Below are 17,141 nucleotides of genomic sequence, written 5' to 3' on the forward strand. Positions count from 1 at the left end.
GAGAAGGCACTCATGTGTCTTGCGCAACCAGGAGTACCAAGTCCCTGTTGTGTTGGTGGCGAGGTAACAATCATACTTCCTTCCTCTGTCCTCTCCCCCCAACCTCGCACAACAGAAATGTGATCAAGGTCTCCCTCATCTGATGAGTCTTCCATCAGTTGGTCCTCCACTTCTTCCTGGGCTCCTGCACCTTCCTCACTAGTTTGGCTGCTACCATGCGCCCTGGTAAAACCATCTCCCCCACCCTCACATGCCTGCCGCCTTGGTGCTGCCGACCGTCTGGACCTTGCAGATGTTAGCCCTTCCGCATACAACTCCTCCTCCTCTACTTCCTCCACCTCCTCTTGTGCCACTACCTGACTCCGAATTCTGTTTAACATGTGCTCCAGCATGTAAATCACCGGAATAGTCATGCTGATAATGGCATCGTCAGCACTAAACATCTTCGTCGCCATTTCAAAACTGTGCAGAAGGGTGCATAGGTCCCTGATCTGAGACCACTCCTCCAGCGTGATTTGCCCCACCTCTGGATCTCGTTGGCCCAGGCTACACGTCAGAACGTATTGCACCAGGGCTTGTCGGTGATGCCACAGTCGCTGCAACATGTGCAGAGTTGAATTCCACCAGGTAGGCACATCGCATTTTAGCCGGCGAAGTGGCAGGCCCAACGACTTCTGTAGAGATGTAAGTCGCTGAGCTGTGGGAATGTGAACGGCGGAAGTGAGCACACTGCGACCGTGCCCTCTGCAGAAGGCCATCTAGTCCGGGATAGTGGGCTAAAAATTGCTGGATAACCAGGTTCAACACGTGAGCCATACAAGGCACATGTGTGACATTGCCCCGGCGAAGGGCAGCACCCAGGTTTGCAGCATTGTCGCACATGGCCTTCCCTGGTTTCAGGTCCAGTGGAGACAACCATTCATGAAATTGGTTCTCCAGAGCTGACCACAACTCCTCAGCTGTGTGACTCACATTTCCCAGACATTTCAAAGTAAAAACCACCTGATGACGTTGAGCCCTACTGCCAGCATAGTAAGGAGGTGTGCAGGATCCCTTCTGCGCAGTTAGAAAGCTTGTGGCATGACCAGACAGGCTTTGGGTGCAGGTGGAGGAATGAGAGGTGGTTGAGGAGGCAGAAGCAGTGGAGGAACTTTGAGATAAAGAGGATTGACGCACAACTCGTGGGGATGGCAAGACTTGGACAGCAGCCCCTTGTCCTGCTGTCACCATAGTTACCCAGTGCCCAGTCAGCGACATGTAACGCCCCTGTCCATGCCTACTCGTCCAAGTGTCTGTGGTGAAATGTACCCTGTCACACACAGAGTTTCTCAAAGAAGTGGTGATGTTGTGTGCGACATGCTGGTGGAGCGCAGGCACACCTTTCTTTGAGAAGTAGTGCCGACTGGGCATCTTGTACTGGGGCACTGCGATGGACATAAGGTCTCGAAAATCCTCTGTGTCCACCAGACGGAAAGGCAGCATTTCTGTAGCCAAGAGCTTGCAGATGGTGAAATTCAACCTCTTAGCTTTCTCATGGCTAGGAGGAAATGGTCTTTTACTTGTCCACATCTGGGTGACCGAGGGCTGGCTGTTGTGCTTAGACGGGGTTGATAAGGGTGTCCCCGGCAAACTGCCGGTCTGTGAGGAAGATGCAGGCGGACATGTTAGGTTGCCTTGATCCAAAGGTGGTGCTATCGATGTTGGACAGCGCTCAACACCAGCTGGTGTTACCACCTCCAAAGAAAATGATGACCTGCCAATCACGCTGGCTGTTGAGGGTAAAGAGGTGGCAGGTCTGCGTCCCAAAACAGGTGTGACTGCTGTCCCCCCAGTCACAGAGGATGAAGAGGCCGCAGATGCACAAGATGGGGCAGACAGCGGCTGGCCCGGCCGGCTAGGCCGCATTGTAGCACAGTGAGCATCCCACTGCAACTTATGCTTCATGTCCATGTGCCAGTTCATGCATGAAGTACTCAAACTATGTATTTTTTGCCCTCTACTTAGCTTTTGTTGACAAATGTTACAGATAACACGAGTTGGGTCATCTTTATCGATCTGAAAAAATGCGCAGGTTATGCAAGGCTTAGCACCCATGCGACCTGAAGAGCCACCACGACTTGTGGTCAGAGGCAGAGTTGTGTTTGAGGATGCAGTTGTTGACGTGCTTCCAGAACTACGTCTCTGTCCAGGAAGGCGCAACCTGACCTCGTCGTCACTAGTATCCTCCTCCACCTCCTCTGCTGACCTCATCTCTTGGCTGACTGTGGGTTGACAGTAAGTGGGATCTCCAACCTCATCATCATCACCCTGTGCGTTATCACACCCGTCGTCCTCAGAGCCAACCTGTTCTTGCCCTGACAAAAAACTAAAGTTGTCGCTCCAATCAGGTATTTGAGTCTCATCATCGTCTTCCTCATCTTCCTGCAGATGTTACTGTTGCTTTAACACCTACCCCATGGACACAACCTTTTTTCCCCTTCCCAACACGCCTATTCCCCTTTCCACCAGCAGCAGGCCTTTTTCCACTCATTTTGGTGGTTAACTAATTCACAACTCTGGAGTTGTTTGCACAAAAAAACAATGGATGGGAACCGAGCAGAGCTGAGTGGCCAAACTGTGGTATTAGGCCAAAACTATTGGCTGGGTTAGATGCAGAAAAAAATTATATTCAATTTGCAACCTGATGGAGGTCAGTATAGATGGACTAATAGAACAAGTCCCACATACAGCTAGAAGCCCAAATATTTTTTCAGAGGTAGATGCAGAAAAAAATTATATTCAATTTGAAACCTGATGGAGGTCAGTATAGATGGACTAATAGAACAAGTCCCACACACTGCTATAAGGCCAAATATTTTTTCAGAGCTAGATGCAGATAAAAATTATATTCAATTTGCAACCTGATGGAGGTCAGTATAGATGGACTAATAGAATGATGCTATGCCCAAAAGGTTTTACTTCACTAGGTGCAGTAAAAAAAATGATATTCTATACACAGGTGGTGTAGCTTGCAACACAGATAGGCTACTCCACTGACTAACACACTCTGCAATAGGCCAAAAAGGATTAGCTTTGCTAGATTTAGCCAAATCCTGTGAAAAAAACTTGCACAGCACTGGCACAGACCTACCTGGCAAAAACTGATAGGAACTGATCTAACTTAGTCCTGAAAAGGACTGCAATTACAATTAGTCTTTACTCCCAACCTATCTTTTTAAGAGCACAGACCTGTCTGATAAAAGTTGTAGGAAATGCTGTAACCTAGTCCTTAAAAGGACTGCAATCACAACTATTCCCTACTCCCAAGCTATCTGTAGATTTGTGCGAAAATTGGCTTTAAATTAACAAGGTATAGCGCACACAGCAACAGCGGTGCCGTCCAACACGCAGCTGCAGCAGTGAGAAAATGGTGGCGACGGGGAAAATGGCTGGGTCTTATAGGGCAAGGACATGTGACATACACTGCCAATGACACATGCCCTTGCTTGTGTGAAAAAAAGCACTTCGCTCTGTGTGTGCGCTGCTGATAGGCTGACAGACTGCACCTCCCCACTGTAAATGCGGGAAAGAGAAAAAAAAATGGAGATCTTCATTATTCCTGCAGAGATCCATCCCCTGCCCCTCCCCCCGCCCCACTGTACACTGAAACTGCATATTAACATTAATTTTAAGCATTACTGAGAAAAAATCCAGTTATGATTTTGGTGCACGAACAGTTATCGAACATAACCTCGAACAGCCGAATTTTTTTCAAATCGTTCGTGTTCGCCGAACGGCTCGAACACCGCCTAAAGCAGCTCGAATTTGAGATTGGCGAACAGTTCGAGTCGAACAACGCTCATCTCTACTCAGCATCTTCCCAAATTTTGCACTCCTTGTGAGAGTACCCCGCGCCTCAGGGCTTGTGCGATGGTAGGGACTGAGAAAATTCTCCCAGAACTTTGATAGTGTTCCCCTGCCTCTGCTGGATTGAAGTTGTGTCTCTCTCGCCTGTACTCCTTGGTTGTTCAACGAACTGTGACCTCTGCCACCAGCGTTTTCAGATGGGAATTTTTTTAATAGTTCTGCAACAAGGGCCTTCTGGTACAGCCCCATTTTTGTAGACCTGTCCGCCTCAGGAATAAGAGATATAAAGTTCTCCTTGTAACGTGGGTCTAGAAGTGTCACCAACCAGTAATGACTGTCACCCAAAATTTTGGGAACGCGAGTGTCATGGGAAAGGCAGCGTAACACTAACTCAGCCATGCGTGCCAGACTACTAACAGGTAAGACTTCCGTCAGGGCCGGCTCCAGGTTTTTCTGGGCCCCGGGCGAAAGAGTCTCAGTGGGCCCCTTTAACACATACCACGATTCATGATGCAGAGATACGGTGGAGAAATATATATATATAGTACAATGCAAAGATTTCACTTCATGAGTGATATCTATTGTAAATTCCACAATAGCTCAGAAACCGGTGAATCGCTCCACACAGAATAGTGGCCCCCATATAAGGCTCCATAAGGAATACTGGTCCCCATATAACGCCCATACGGAATACTGGCCCCCATATAACGCTTCATACGGAATACTGGCCCCCATATAAGGCCCCATACGGAATACTTGCCCCCATATAAGGCTCCATGCGGAATACTGACCCCCATATAAGGCTCCATGCGGAATACTGGCCCCCATATAAGGCTCCATGCGGAATACTGGCCCCCATATAAGGCTCCATGCGGAATACTGGCCCCCATATAAGGCTCCATACGGAATACTGGCCCCCATATAAGGCCCCATATGGAATACTGGCCCCTATATAAGGCTCCATATGGAATACTGGCCCCCATATAAGGCTCCATATGGAATACTGGCCCCCATATAAGGCTCCATAAGGAATACTGGCCCCCATATAAGGCTCCATACGGAATACTGGCCCCCATATAAGGCTCCATACGGAATACTGGCCCCCATATGGAATACTGGCCCCCATATAAGGCTCCATACGGAATACTGGCTTCCATATAAGGCTCCATACGGAATACTAGCCCCCATATAAGGCTCCATACAGAATAGTGGCCCCCATATAACGCTCCATACAGGATACTGGCCCCCATATAACGCTCCATACAGGATACCGGTCCCCATATAATGCTGCATGCAGGCTGTTACCCCCCACATAATGCCCCATACAGGCTGTCCCCCCCTTATAATGCTCCATGCAGGCTGTTACCCCCCACATAATGCCCCATACAGGCCCCTCCCTTTTAATGCTCCATGCAGGCTGTTACCCCCCACATAATGCCCCATACAGGCTGCCCCCCCCTTATAATGCTCCACGCAGGCTGTTCCCCCCCACATAATGCCCCATACAGGCCCCCCCTTTTAATGCTCCATGCAGGCTGTTACCCCCCACATAATGCCCCATACAGGCTGCCCCCCCCCTTATAATGCTCCATGCAGGCTGTTCCCCCCCACATAATGCCCCATACAGGCCCCCCCCCTTTTAATGCTCCATGCAGGCTGTTACCCCCCACATAATGCCCCATACAGGCTGCCCCCCCTCTTTATAATGCCCCATGCAGGCTGTCACCCCCTCCTCTTTATAATGCTCCATGCAGGCTGTCACCCCTCCTCTTTATACTGCCCCATGCAGGCTGTCACCCCTCCTCTTTATAATGCCCCATGCAGGATGCCCCCCCCTCTCTTTATAATGCCCCGTGCAGGCTGGTCCCCACCTTATAATGCCCCATGCAGGCTGTCACCCCTCCTCATTATAATGCCCCAAGCAGGAATCCCCCCCTCTTTATAATGCCCCATGCAGGCTGTTCCCCACCTTATAATGCCCCATGCAGGCTGTCACCCCTCCTCTTTATACTGCCCCATGCAGGCTGTCACCCCTCCTCTTTATAATGCCCCATGCAGGCTGTCACCCCTCCTCTTTATAATGCCCCATGCAGACTGTCACCCCTCCTCTTTATAATGCCCCATGCAGGATGTCCCCCCCTCTCTTTATAATGCCCCGTGCAGGCTGTTCCCCACCTTATAATGCCCCATGCAGGCTGGTCCCCACCTTATAATGCCCCATGCAGGCTGTCACCCCTCCTCATTATAATGCCCCAAGCAGGAATCCCCCCTCTTTATAATGCCCCATGCAGGCTGTTCCCCACCTTATAATGCCCCATGCAGGCTGTCACCCCTCCTCTTTATATTGCTCCATGGAGGATGCCCCCCCTCCCCTCTTTATAATGCCCCATGCCTCCATACATTAAAAAAAAAAAAAAAAATCAAATACTCACCTCCCTTCTCCTCACCTGCTACCTGCTGCCCGCTGCCTGCTGCTCGCTGCCTGCTGCCCGCCGCTCGCTGCTCGGCTCCGAACTCCAGCGTTGTCGGCGTCTTCCCGCTCAGCGCTCCCTGTGACGGCTCAGGGGAGGGCGCGGTGTAAAGACGTCACCGCGCCCTCTGACCTGAGACGTCACAGGGAGCGCAGAGCAGGAAGACAGCTGATCTGCGGAGGCACGGGGAGAGGTAAGTATCGGGCTGCCGGGGCCCTGAGCAAGCGGCGGAGAAGGGCGGGCGCTGACACCGCTCTCCTCCGCCCATAGCCCAGCGGGGTGCGCGACCGCCAGTGGGCCCCTCTGCCTGCTCAGGGCCCCGGCATTTGCCCGGGTGCGCCGGGTGCTGACGCCGGCCCTGACTTCCGTGTCCTCACCAAGAGGATGACTAACCATGCTCTCCTCCTCTTCTCTGTCCTCTGGCCATCCACGCTGAACAGACGGTATGACAGCTGTGAAGGTAGTACCATCTATAGCGCATGAAACTAGCTCCTGTTCTTCCTCTTCCTCATTGTCACCTAATCCACGTTGGGATGAGATGAGGCTGGGCTGTGTGTAATCACCCTGTATGGTTCCTTGCTCCATCTCATCGTGCTCCGCCTGCAATGCATCCTCTTTGATTGTGAGGAGAGAGCGTTTCAGAAGACAGAGAAGCGTGATGGTGACGCTCATTATGGTGTCATCGCCGCTTACCATCTTGGTGGAGTCCTCAAAGTTTTGGAGGATGGTACATATGTCTGACATCCATGTCCACTCCTGAAGTCTTATGTGTGGAGTCTGAACTGAATTCCGACGGCCTTGTTGATGCTGGTACTCAACAACTGCCCTCTTCTGCTCCCAAATCCTTCCCAACATCTGCAGTGTAGAGTTACAACGCATAAGGACATCACACACCAGTCTGTGAGCCGGTGGTTGCAAACGCTGCTGAAACACGGCAAGGGCGGCGGAAGCTGTAGGTGACTTTCTAAAATGGGCGCACAGGCAGCGTACTTTAACAAGAAGATCCGGCAGCTCCGGGTAGGATTTGAGAAACCGCTTAACCATGAGGTTAAGCACATGGGCCAGGTATGGTACACGTGTGAGCTCACCTCGCCTCAGGGCCGCCACCAGGTTCCGGCCATTGTCACACACGACCATGCCTGGCTGTAGGTTCAGCGGTGTGAGCCACAGATCTGCCTTCTCTTTCAGAGCTGTCCACAACTCTTCAGCATTGTGCGGTTTGTCATCTAAGCATATTAGCTTCAGCACAGCCTGTTACCGCTTTGCCGAGGCAGTGCTGCAGTGCTTCCAGCTTGTGACTGATGTGGTCATTTCAGAGATGGAGGCTGGAGAGGAGGAGGAGGCTGAGGAGGATGAGGTGCATAAGCTGTAGACCGTGGGGGCAACCCTGATTGACCTAGTGCCCGCACTTATTGGCGTCGGGAGGACGTGTTCCATCCCAAGGTCCGACTGGGTCCTGGCTTCCACTCTGTTATCCCAGTGTGCCGTCAGCGAGATGTGCCGTCCCTGTCCACAAGCACTTGTCCACGTGTCCGTGGTTAGGTGGACTTTCCCGGTAACTGCATTGTTGAGGGCACGGCTAATGTTTTGTGACTCGTGCTTGTGTAATGCGGGGACGGCACACCGGAAGAAATAGTGGAGGCTGGGGACCGAGTACTGAGGGATGGCTGCCGCCATCAGGTTGCAGAATGCTTCTGTTACGGATCCGGGTGGTGGAACCTCTGTGCTGCAGTGCAAGTAGGGGCCAGAGGGGCATGACTAAGTATCAACTCGGCCTGATCAAGGTCGCACGGCGGCTCATTCGACTCCATGAACCAGGGAGGAACCAAGCAGAGGAACCAGATGCCACTCTGGGACCAACCTTGTATGAAAGCAGGTGACTCCCATGGGTCAGAAGGCAGGAACTGACCGGTACAGCGGATGAGTTTCGGCAGGCACACGGGTGGTCCGGGTAATCAAGCAGGCTGATTAGACAGATAGTCAGGCGAGTGTTCTGGGTAGGCAAGCTGGCGGGCACAACAGGTAGCTGGCTAGTGCTTCCTAGTAAGCAGGCAGGCGGGCACAACAGGTAAAAGGCAGGTGCTTCCAGGTAATGCAGGCTGGTGAGCATGGCAGGTAACAGGCAGGTGCTTCCAGGTAATGCTGGCTGGCGACCACGGCAGGTAACAGGCAGGTGTTTCCAGGTAAAGCAGGCTGTCGGGCATGGCAGGTAACAGGCACGTGCTTCCAGGTAAAGCAGGCTGGCGGGCACTCCAGGTAACAGGCGGGTGCTTCCAGGTAAGCAGGCGGGCAGAGCCCATAGACAGACTGGCGGACTGGACTGTAGACAGGCTGTCGGACTGGAGAGAAGTCAGGCTGGCAGACTGGACTGAAGATCAGACTGGCAGACAGGATTGACTTGCAGAGGACCTGAGGGCTGAAGCAAAGTAAGAATCCCAAAGCAACAACCTTAAAGGGAAAGTCCTCCGGCCATTGCCCGGGGACTTTTTAGGATGACACGCATGGGCCCTTTAAGAGGGAGGGAGCGCGCGCCCTAAGCACAGAACCAGACAAGCTGCGTGCACCAGCAGCAGCTGCAAGGAGGCCGGAAGATGCCGAAGCAGGACCGCGGCGGTAAGGGGACCGGCGTCTCGGCAGGGGGCAGAGACGCCGATGCTACAGCTTCCGTCTCCACAAGCCTAAAAGGCAACATTTCGAGCGCAAGCAGTCGTGAAATGTGAGAATTTAGTAGTGTGGCCTGTGGGGAGTTGGCTGCGTACTTGCGCTTGCGTTCCAAGGACTGGGGTATGGACAACTGAACACTGCGCTGGGACAAGGACGTGGACGTGCTTCCTGATGCTGCTACTTGAGAGTGTGCAACAACAGGTGCAGGGCATGAGGCATCTTCGCATGCACCATGGACAGGCGATTGGCTTGCATGCACAACAGTGGCAGAAGCAATTGTGCCACCCGCAGACACTGTTCCTGGACTCTGGGGTTCGGCCCACAAAGTTGGGTGCTTTTTCTGCCATGTGCCTGATCATGCTGGTGGTGGTCAGTCTGGTCGTTTTGCCACCCCTGCTGATGCTGGCCTGGCAGGTGGTGCAAATGGCCTTTTTGGGGTTATCGGCTGAGTCTAAAAAACAACCAGACCCGGGAAGACCTAACAGTTGTACTGGCAAATTCCTTCGTGTTGGTGTTACGGGGAACAGTTGCCTGCCTTCTGTCTGCGGCCACCACACTGCTTCTTCCTGCCTGTTGGGGTGCTCTGCCTCCGTCCCTGTGTGCTGCTGTCCTCGCTTTGCGTGTCCTCCTGCCAGGTTGGGTCAGTTACTATATCATCCACCAACTCGTCTTCCACTTCCGCACCCGGGTCCTCCTCCTGACTTTCTGGCAATTGTGTCTCATCATCGTCCACCTCTTGTGACACTTTCCCACCTTTGTCTTCGTGTGACCATGGCTGCTCAAATATTTGGACATCGCTACATTCGATCTCCTCTTGCCCCCCTTCAAGTTCACCGGGCAAGAGGCCCGAATCTATAAATAGAAAAATGAACAGCTCTTCAGAGTGTCCAAGTGTGGGATCAGTTGTCCCCGGGCACTCGGCATGGTGGGAGGAAGGAGGATCAGGGTGAGGAATATGTGGTCCAGACTCACGGCTACTGAGACTTGACCATGTGGAAGACAAGGTGGTGGTGGTGCTGGTGGCTAAGTGACTGGAAGCATTATCTGCTATCCAACCAACAACCTTTTGACACTGCTCTTGGTTCAATAGTGGTGTGCTGCGGTCCCCTAGGAATTGGGACAGGAAGGTCGGGCGAGAAGATGTGGGTGTTTGTTGTGGCACAATTTCAGCTTGCCCACGGCCTTGTCCTCGGCCTCTGCATGCACCATCACCATCATGTCCAGTTCCCTGTCCCTTGCCACGTGCCTTGCCCATTTTAATTGGAGGACAATATCTTCCACACTCACTACAAATGACTGAATTTGGAGCGAACTTATATGTGATCCGTGTGACGGAGAAACCACAGTTTTAAATACCTGGCCTTTAGGTATCTATTTTGAACAGCAAACTGGTGTCAATTGCTTCACTGACACACTGAAACAAATTTTTAATGGAGGCCAGAAATGGCAGTATTTTCTGACAACGTATATGTGATCCGTGTGAAGGAGAAAACCCAGTTTTAAATACCTGGCGTGTAGGTATCTATTTTGAACAGAAAACTGGTGTCAATTGCTTCACTGACACACTGAAACAAATTTCTAATGGAGGCTAGAAATGGCAGTATTTTCTGAAAACGTATATGTGATCCGTGTGACGGAGAAAACACAGTTTTAAATAGCTGTTTTTTGCGCTGTAATATGGAAACGACCTGGCTTTATTCTGCAGTGCCAACAAGCAAATGGTGTAGAAAAACTATGTTCTCTGGATTGCTTTTTAAGCAAACAATGAGGAATAAGATCCAAAAAAAAGTTTTCCTGGCCCCTGAGACCAGGGCCTTTGTCTAGAAATATCTAAAAGCAGCTGAAGGCAGAATTGGAATGGTGCCTCTTGTGCTCTATGCACTGCAGCCTGCTATATACACTGCCTGTCTGCCTATACACACTGCCTTCCTGATATCTCTGCAGATGGATTAGTCCTCAGAAGGACTGTTTGTTAAGATGGATATGTGTAATGTACGGTTTTTCTCCCTACACTACCTAATACACAAGCAAATCTCTCCCTAGCTCAGCAGCACTTCTCCCTACACTGCCTGATTTCGGAGTGACTGTGAAGAGCACGGCGGCGCCAGGTCTGATATAGACCTGATGATGCTGTGCTGCCAGTCAATCACTGTAATGCCACAACCACCATGGTTGCGGCATTACAATGAGTGGCAAGCAATCCCTGTGTTATGCACACACCCGGACTGGCTGGCGTGTGCGTGATTAGTGATCCCACTGTACCATGAACCGAGGAGTGCCTGGAGGGGCATAACTAAGTATCAACCCGATCCGACCAAGGTTGCACGGCGGCTCAATCGACTCCGTGCACCAAGGAGGAACCGGGCAGAGGGACCAGGTGCTACTCCAGGTCAGACCCCGGACACGGCTGTTGGCTCACACCGGGGAATGCAGGAACAAGCAGGTTAGGCTGGCATACAGACAGGTGGGTATTGCCTGCCATAGCTGGTATGCAGGCAGAGTGGGTACTGACAGGCACGGCTGGTGTTCAGACAGGGAGGTACTAGCAGGTTGTAGTGCAGGCTGGATAGGGTCCAGTACAGACTGGGATACAGGAACAGAGCCGCAGATGCGGTAGACAAGCAAAGTAGAGCAAAACCGCCGGAGCGGTGAGCAAACAGAGCAGAGCGAAACCGCAGATGTGGTAAACGGACAGAGCAGAGCAAAACCCGCAGATGCGGTAAACGAACAGAGCAGAGCAAAACCCGCAGGTGCGGTAAATGTACAGGGCAGAGCAAAACCCGCAGGTGCGGTAAATGTACAGGGCAGAGCAAAACCCGCGGATGCGGTAAATGGACAGAGCAAAGCAAAACCCACAGGTGCGGTAAATGAGCAGAGCAAGGCAAAACCCGCGGAAGCGGCGAACAAGCCAAGCAGAGCAAAACCGCAAATGCGGCGAACAAGCAAAGCAGAGCAAAACCGCAGACGTGGTGAACAAGCAAAGCAAAGCAAAACCGCAGACACGGTGAAAAAGCAAAACAAAGCAAAACCGCAGACGAGGTGTACAAGGCAGAGCAGAGAGGAACCGCCGGAGAGGTGAGCAAGGCAGAGCAAAGAGGAACCGCCGGAGCGGTGAGCAAGGCAGAGCAGAGAGGAACCACCGGAGCGGTGAGCAAAGCAGAGCAGGGCGAAACCGCCGGAGCGGTGAACAAGGCAGAGCAGAGAGGACAGGGCTCTGTTCACACGGAACAGACTGGAAGGGACAAGCAGAGCCAGATACACACAAGGTATTTGCAATGAAGTAGTGAGTGGACTCTAAACTCACAGAGGTACAGAGACAACGAGTTGGAGTTAGGGGCAGGTTCAGACACTGCAGGAAGAGGGAAGGTACGGACATAGAGACAACAGGTAACGAGCTAGGACACTGTTCAGACAGAGACTGAACCAGTAACAAGGTAAAGGAACGAGCCTGGGAACTCAACCACCAGGGAGGCAGAAACAGACAGGAAACCACAGGTAACAGGTCTGGGAATGCAGCCCCCAGAAAAGGCTGAAACAGACAAGAGGTAGAACTAGACCTGGCAACTTTCAGAGTAAAAGAGCACACTGAATGTTAGTGTTGCTCAGGCACCTCCTCCAAGGTGGAGTGGGTTTAAATATCCAGTGACTCACAGCAATAGGCTGGGGACGCATTAGGAGTGTGCCCACCGCAGCTATAAGAATCAGGAAGTAACCGGGCCGCCGCCCTAAGCAATCAGACCAGAGGCAAGCAGACAGCATGAACAGAAGCAAGGCTAGCAGACTGGACTGAAGGTTAAGATTGCGATCTTGCATAGTGGGAGGTGGTGCACTATGCAAGCACACCGCCAGGTATGTTACACCCTGCATGTTGACTGGTGCATCCTCCCGAGCATCTCGCAAGTACTCGGTGAGCTCCGAGCAACTCGACTACTGAGATTCTCTGGCGAGTACCGTGTATTTGCAAGTATGCTTGCTCATCACTATTTTTGGTACTTTTACACAATAAAAACTATTTTATAGAAAAAATAATTATTTTTGCATCGCTTTTTTCTGAGAACTATACATTTTTTATTTTTCTGCTAATGGAGCTCTATGGCAGCTTTTTTTTGCTGGACAAGATGTCATTTTCAGAGATACCACTTTCATTTATATTTGTTCGCGTTTTATTCTATTTTTTTGTTCAGCAGCAATGATGGTAAAGCATATTTTTTTTTGTTTGTTTTTTTTTTTTAACTGTGTTCACTAAAGGGGTTTACTAGGTAGGTTCATTCTAGACATGGTGATACCAAATATGTGTACTTTTTTTGTTAGATTTTTCTTCATAAAAATATTTATTTATGGGTACAATATATATATATGTATTAAAAAAAAAAAAAAATCACTTTTTTTTCACTTTTTCTTACTTTTTTACTTTGTCCCACTATGGGACTTTCGCTTTTTGCAGGCTGATTGCATTCCTGTACCATACAAACTATCAGCACTGCACTGACAGACAAACTTGTTAGATCATGCACTGCGCATGATCTACCAAGTTTGCTAGCTCTGGAGACCTGGATGTCGTCATGACTACATCGGATCATCATAGCAACGATCGACTCCCCTCAATGATGTCGTGGGGGGGCGCCGATTTAAGAGCAGAGGGACTTTGCGATTGCAACATTTAGGGGCATAAAGTGCTGGGAGCGGTGTGGGCACCGCTCCTGGCACCGAGTGCAGGGTGTCAGCTGTCAGAATCGGATGACACCCGGCGGCGATTGGGTGCTCACATCCTCTGTGCATGCAAAATCGCCTGGACGTATCCATACGTCCAAGGTCAGTAAGTACCTACCGACCTGGACGTATGGATATGTCCAAGGTCATGAAAGGGTTAAATTTTTGCTTTGTTAACAAATCCTTACCCCCAGCGCTATACAGTGTGTTCAGCCTTCTACTCAGTATCACTGGGTGTGCTTATTCTCTATGTTATAATGTACGTAGCAATGGGTGTAGCTGCTGTAAAGATAGACAGGACAGACAGACAGATAGATGGTAGGTGAAATACTTAACTTGGCATTAACATAAGGGATGTCCGTCCATTCCAGAGTTTGCTATGGGACATGCTTATGCTCTTCATGTTTCTCTGTTATCTGATATTTCTGATGTTCTCACTCATATTGAGAGTGGTCACTCACATTCTCAATCCTTCTGCCATTCTCAATTTGAGGGATGACTTCTCAGCATCAAGCTACGACTATCTGGTGTCGGACTCACTGGTCCTAACAATACGAGCCAAGGCTTTCTGCAATGTGTTTGCCAGTGTTTCTGCTTTAAAAAAAGATGAACGATTTTTCCTACTCAGTTAAACATGAACATTGGAAAACCGGACTTTAATGATAGGATAAAAGCATCTGAGTCGTTGCAATAATCGCTCAAACCCGAGTGCAGTTCTATTTGTCTAGTTTATTCATTTTAGAGATTAGAGAAAGTAAATCATTGTCGGTCTTATAGAGGAAATCATTTCATTTTATAGCAGGAGAGAAATCATCTGTAAATCGGGACAGACGTTATTGTCTTCACTCCCTTTTCTTGGTCAAGAACCTTTTGGAATTGCCTGGAAAACATAAAATAGTTTCAGTTATCTTCCATTATTATTAACCAATGTGTTTTGTGTAGACACATTATTGTACCTGGTGCATAAATGATATGTTTGTAGATTGGATACAATGTATTACTAGCATAGAAACAATCCAGTGCTGTGCTATGTCCGACCGTCCCATGGATGAGTAGAGCAGAGTTCTAGCATTCGCAGTTCTGCACCATTCAGGACAGGGCTCAGCAGAACACAGTTCCTTGGTTCCAGAGTCCAGTTTTCGGGATTGCTTGAGTTACCCTGTGGACTGACCCTCAGTGATTAGTGAGGTCTCTCCTATCCATAGGATTGGGGATTTCTGCCTATCTGGGAATAACCCTTTACTGGGTACATTAACTAACACTTGTGTATTACCCTGTGGTGTTCTAGCATGTAACTTTAGTGATGCATGTGCCTAGTATTCAGCAGTCAACAAAGCTTTTTTATATAAGTGCAAAGCGAATAAGCCTCCTTACCTTGACATGCCAGAGACGGTATGTCACTCTCCACTAGGAGAAATGTTAGACCTCAGTAACGAGCCTCTCATCTAGCCAAATCAGTTCTCATACTTTGCACTGACGAGGGCCAACAGCCCGAAACATCGTGTCTGCAAATTGAGATTCTGATTTGACTTTTATCCTAAGTCATATTGTACGACTCGTTAAAGGGTTGATGGTGACTTGTAGGATTGCTGCTTCCAATACGTGGCGCTATAGAGTTCAAGTCCTCTTTTTCTCTGAAGTGGCAATTTGCGTATTATATAAGTGTTAGGCTGTGTGCCCACGATGCGTTTTTCAAGCGTTTATGCTGCGGAATTTCCGCAGCGTAAACGCTTCAAAAATGCTTGGTAATCTGCCCCCCATGGTCCCCAATGACAAGCCGCACTGTCAATGCCCATGCTGCGGATTTTTCCGCAGCGTTTATGCTGCGCTCAAAAATCTGCAGCATGTCCATTAATTTTTCGGAAGCGCTGCGTTTTCGCCACCATTGACTTGCATTAGAACGCACCAATTCCACAAGACGGCATCTGTACTTACGTAATTGGCGCATTCTAATGTGCGGATGGTACCCGAGTGTGGAGAAGATGAGACTCTCCTCCACACCCAGGTACCATAGAAACTGTAAAAAAAAGAATAAAATAAAAAATAAAGATTATATTCACCTTCCGACGGCCCCCGGTCTCCTTCCCTGTGCTTGCGGGCAGGACTGAAGGACCTGCGCTGACGTCACAGTCATGTGACGGCAGGTCTTTCAGTGCAGTGTCCCGCGATCAGCTGGCAGCCAGAACAGGAGCGCAGCAACACACGCCGGGCCATCGGAAGGTATGTATAGGTTTATTTTTTTATTTTTAACCATTCTAAAGGTCACACTATATAAATCCATGCTGTTTGCATGGATTTGTATAGAGTGACCTATAGTGGTGGCCAAAAGTATTGGCACCCCTGCAATTATGTCAGATAATACTCATTTTCTTCCTGAAAATGACTGCAATCACAAATTCTTTGGTATTATTATCTTCATTTAATATGCTTGCAAGGAAAAAACACAAAAGAGAATGAAGAAAAAACCAAATCACTGATCATTTCACACAAAACTCCAAAAATGGGCCAGACAAAAGTATTGGCACCCTCAGCCTAATACTTGGTTGCACAACCTTTATCCAAAATAACTGCGAACAACCGCTTCCGGTAACCATCAATGAGTTTCTTACAATGCTCTGCTGGAATTGTAGACCATTCTTCTTTGGCAAACTGCTCCAGGTCCCTGATATTTGATGGGTGCCTTCTCCAAACTGCCATTTTGAGATCTCTCCACAGGTGTTCTATGAGATTCAGGTCTGGACTCATAACTGGCCACCTTAGAAGTCTCCAGTGCTTTCTCTCAAACCATTTTATAGTGCTTTTGGAAGTGTGTTTTGGGTCATTGTCCTGCTGGAAGACCCATGACCTCTGAGGGAGACCCAGCTTTCTCACACTGGGCCCTACATTATGCTGCAAAATTTGTTGGTAGTCTTCAGACTTCATAATGCCATGCACACGGTCAAGCAGTCCAGTGCCAGAGGCAGCAAAGCAACCCCAAAACATCAGGGAACCTCCGCCATGTTTGACAGTAGGGACCGTGTTCTTTTCTTTGAATGCCTCTTTTTTTTTCCTGTACACTCTATGTTGATGCTTTTTCCCAAAAACTCTACTTTTGTCTCATCTGACCAGAGAACATTCTTCCAAAACGTTTTAGGCTTTCTCAGGTAAGTTTAGGCAAACTCCAGCCTGGCTTTTTTATGTCTCGGGGTAAGAAGTAGGGTCTTTCTGGGTATTCTACCATACAGTCCCTTTTCATTCAGACGCCGACGGATAGTACGGGTTGACACTGTTGTACCCTCGGACTGCAGGGCAGCTTGAACTTGTTTGGATGTTAGTCGAGGTTCTTTATCCACCATCCGCACAATCTTGCGTTGAAATCTCTCGTCAATTTTTATTTTCCGTCCACATCTAGGGAGGTTAGCCACACTGCCATGGGCTTTAAACTTCTTAATGACACTGCGCACTGAAGAC

General features: G+C 49.6%; 1 protein-coding gene across 2 annotated transcripts in view; it reads right to left on the reverse strand.

Annotated features, from left to right (window-relative positions):
- Window positions 1–14,400: 14,400 nt before the first annotated feature.
- Window positions 14,401–17,141, reverse strand: part of LOC141164967 (uncharacterized) — a 74,902-nt gene continuing 72,161 nt past the window's right edge. For both annotated transcript variants that reach the window (XM_073650626.1, XM_073650625.1), the window contains one exon: window positions 14,401–14,571. The gene's annotated coding sequence lies outside the window, so the exon portion shown is untranslated. The remainder of the gene's footprint in view (window positions 14,572–17,141) is intronic.

This window comes from Phyllobates terribilis, unplaced genomic scaffold (assembly GCF_046119375.1).
Source record: "Phyllobates terribilis strain yellow unplaced genomic scaffold, ASM4611937v1 Scaffold_11__3_contigs__length_659146591, whole genome shotgun sequence".
Taxonomy (NCBI): Eukaryota; Metazoa; Chordata; class Amphibia; order Anura; family Dendrobatidae; genus Phyllobates; species Phyllobates terribilis.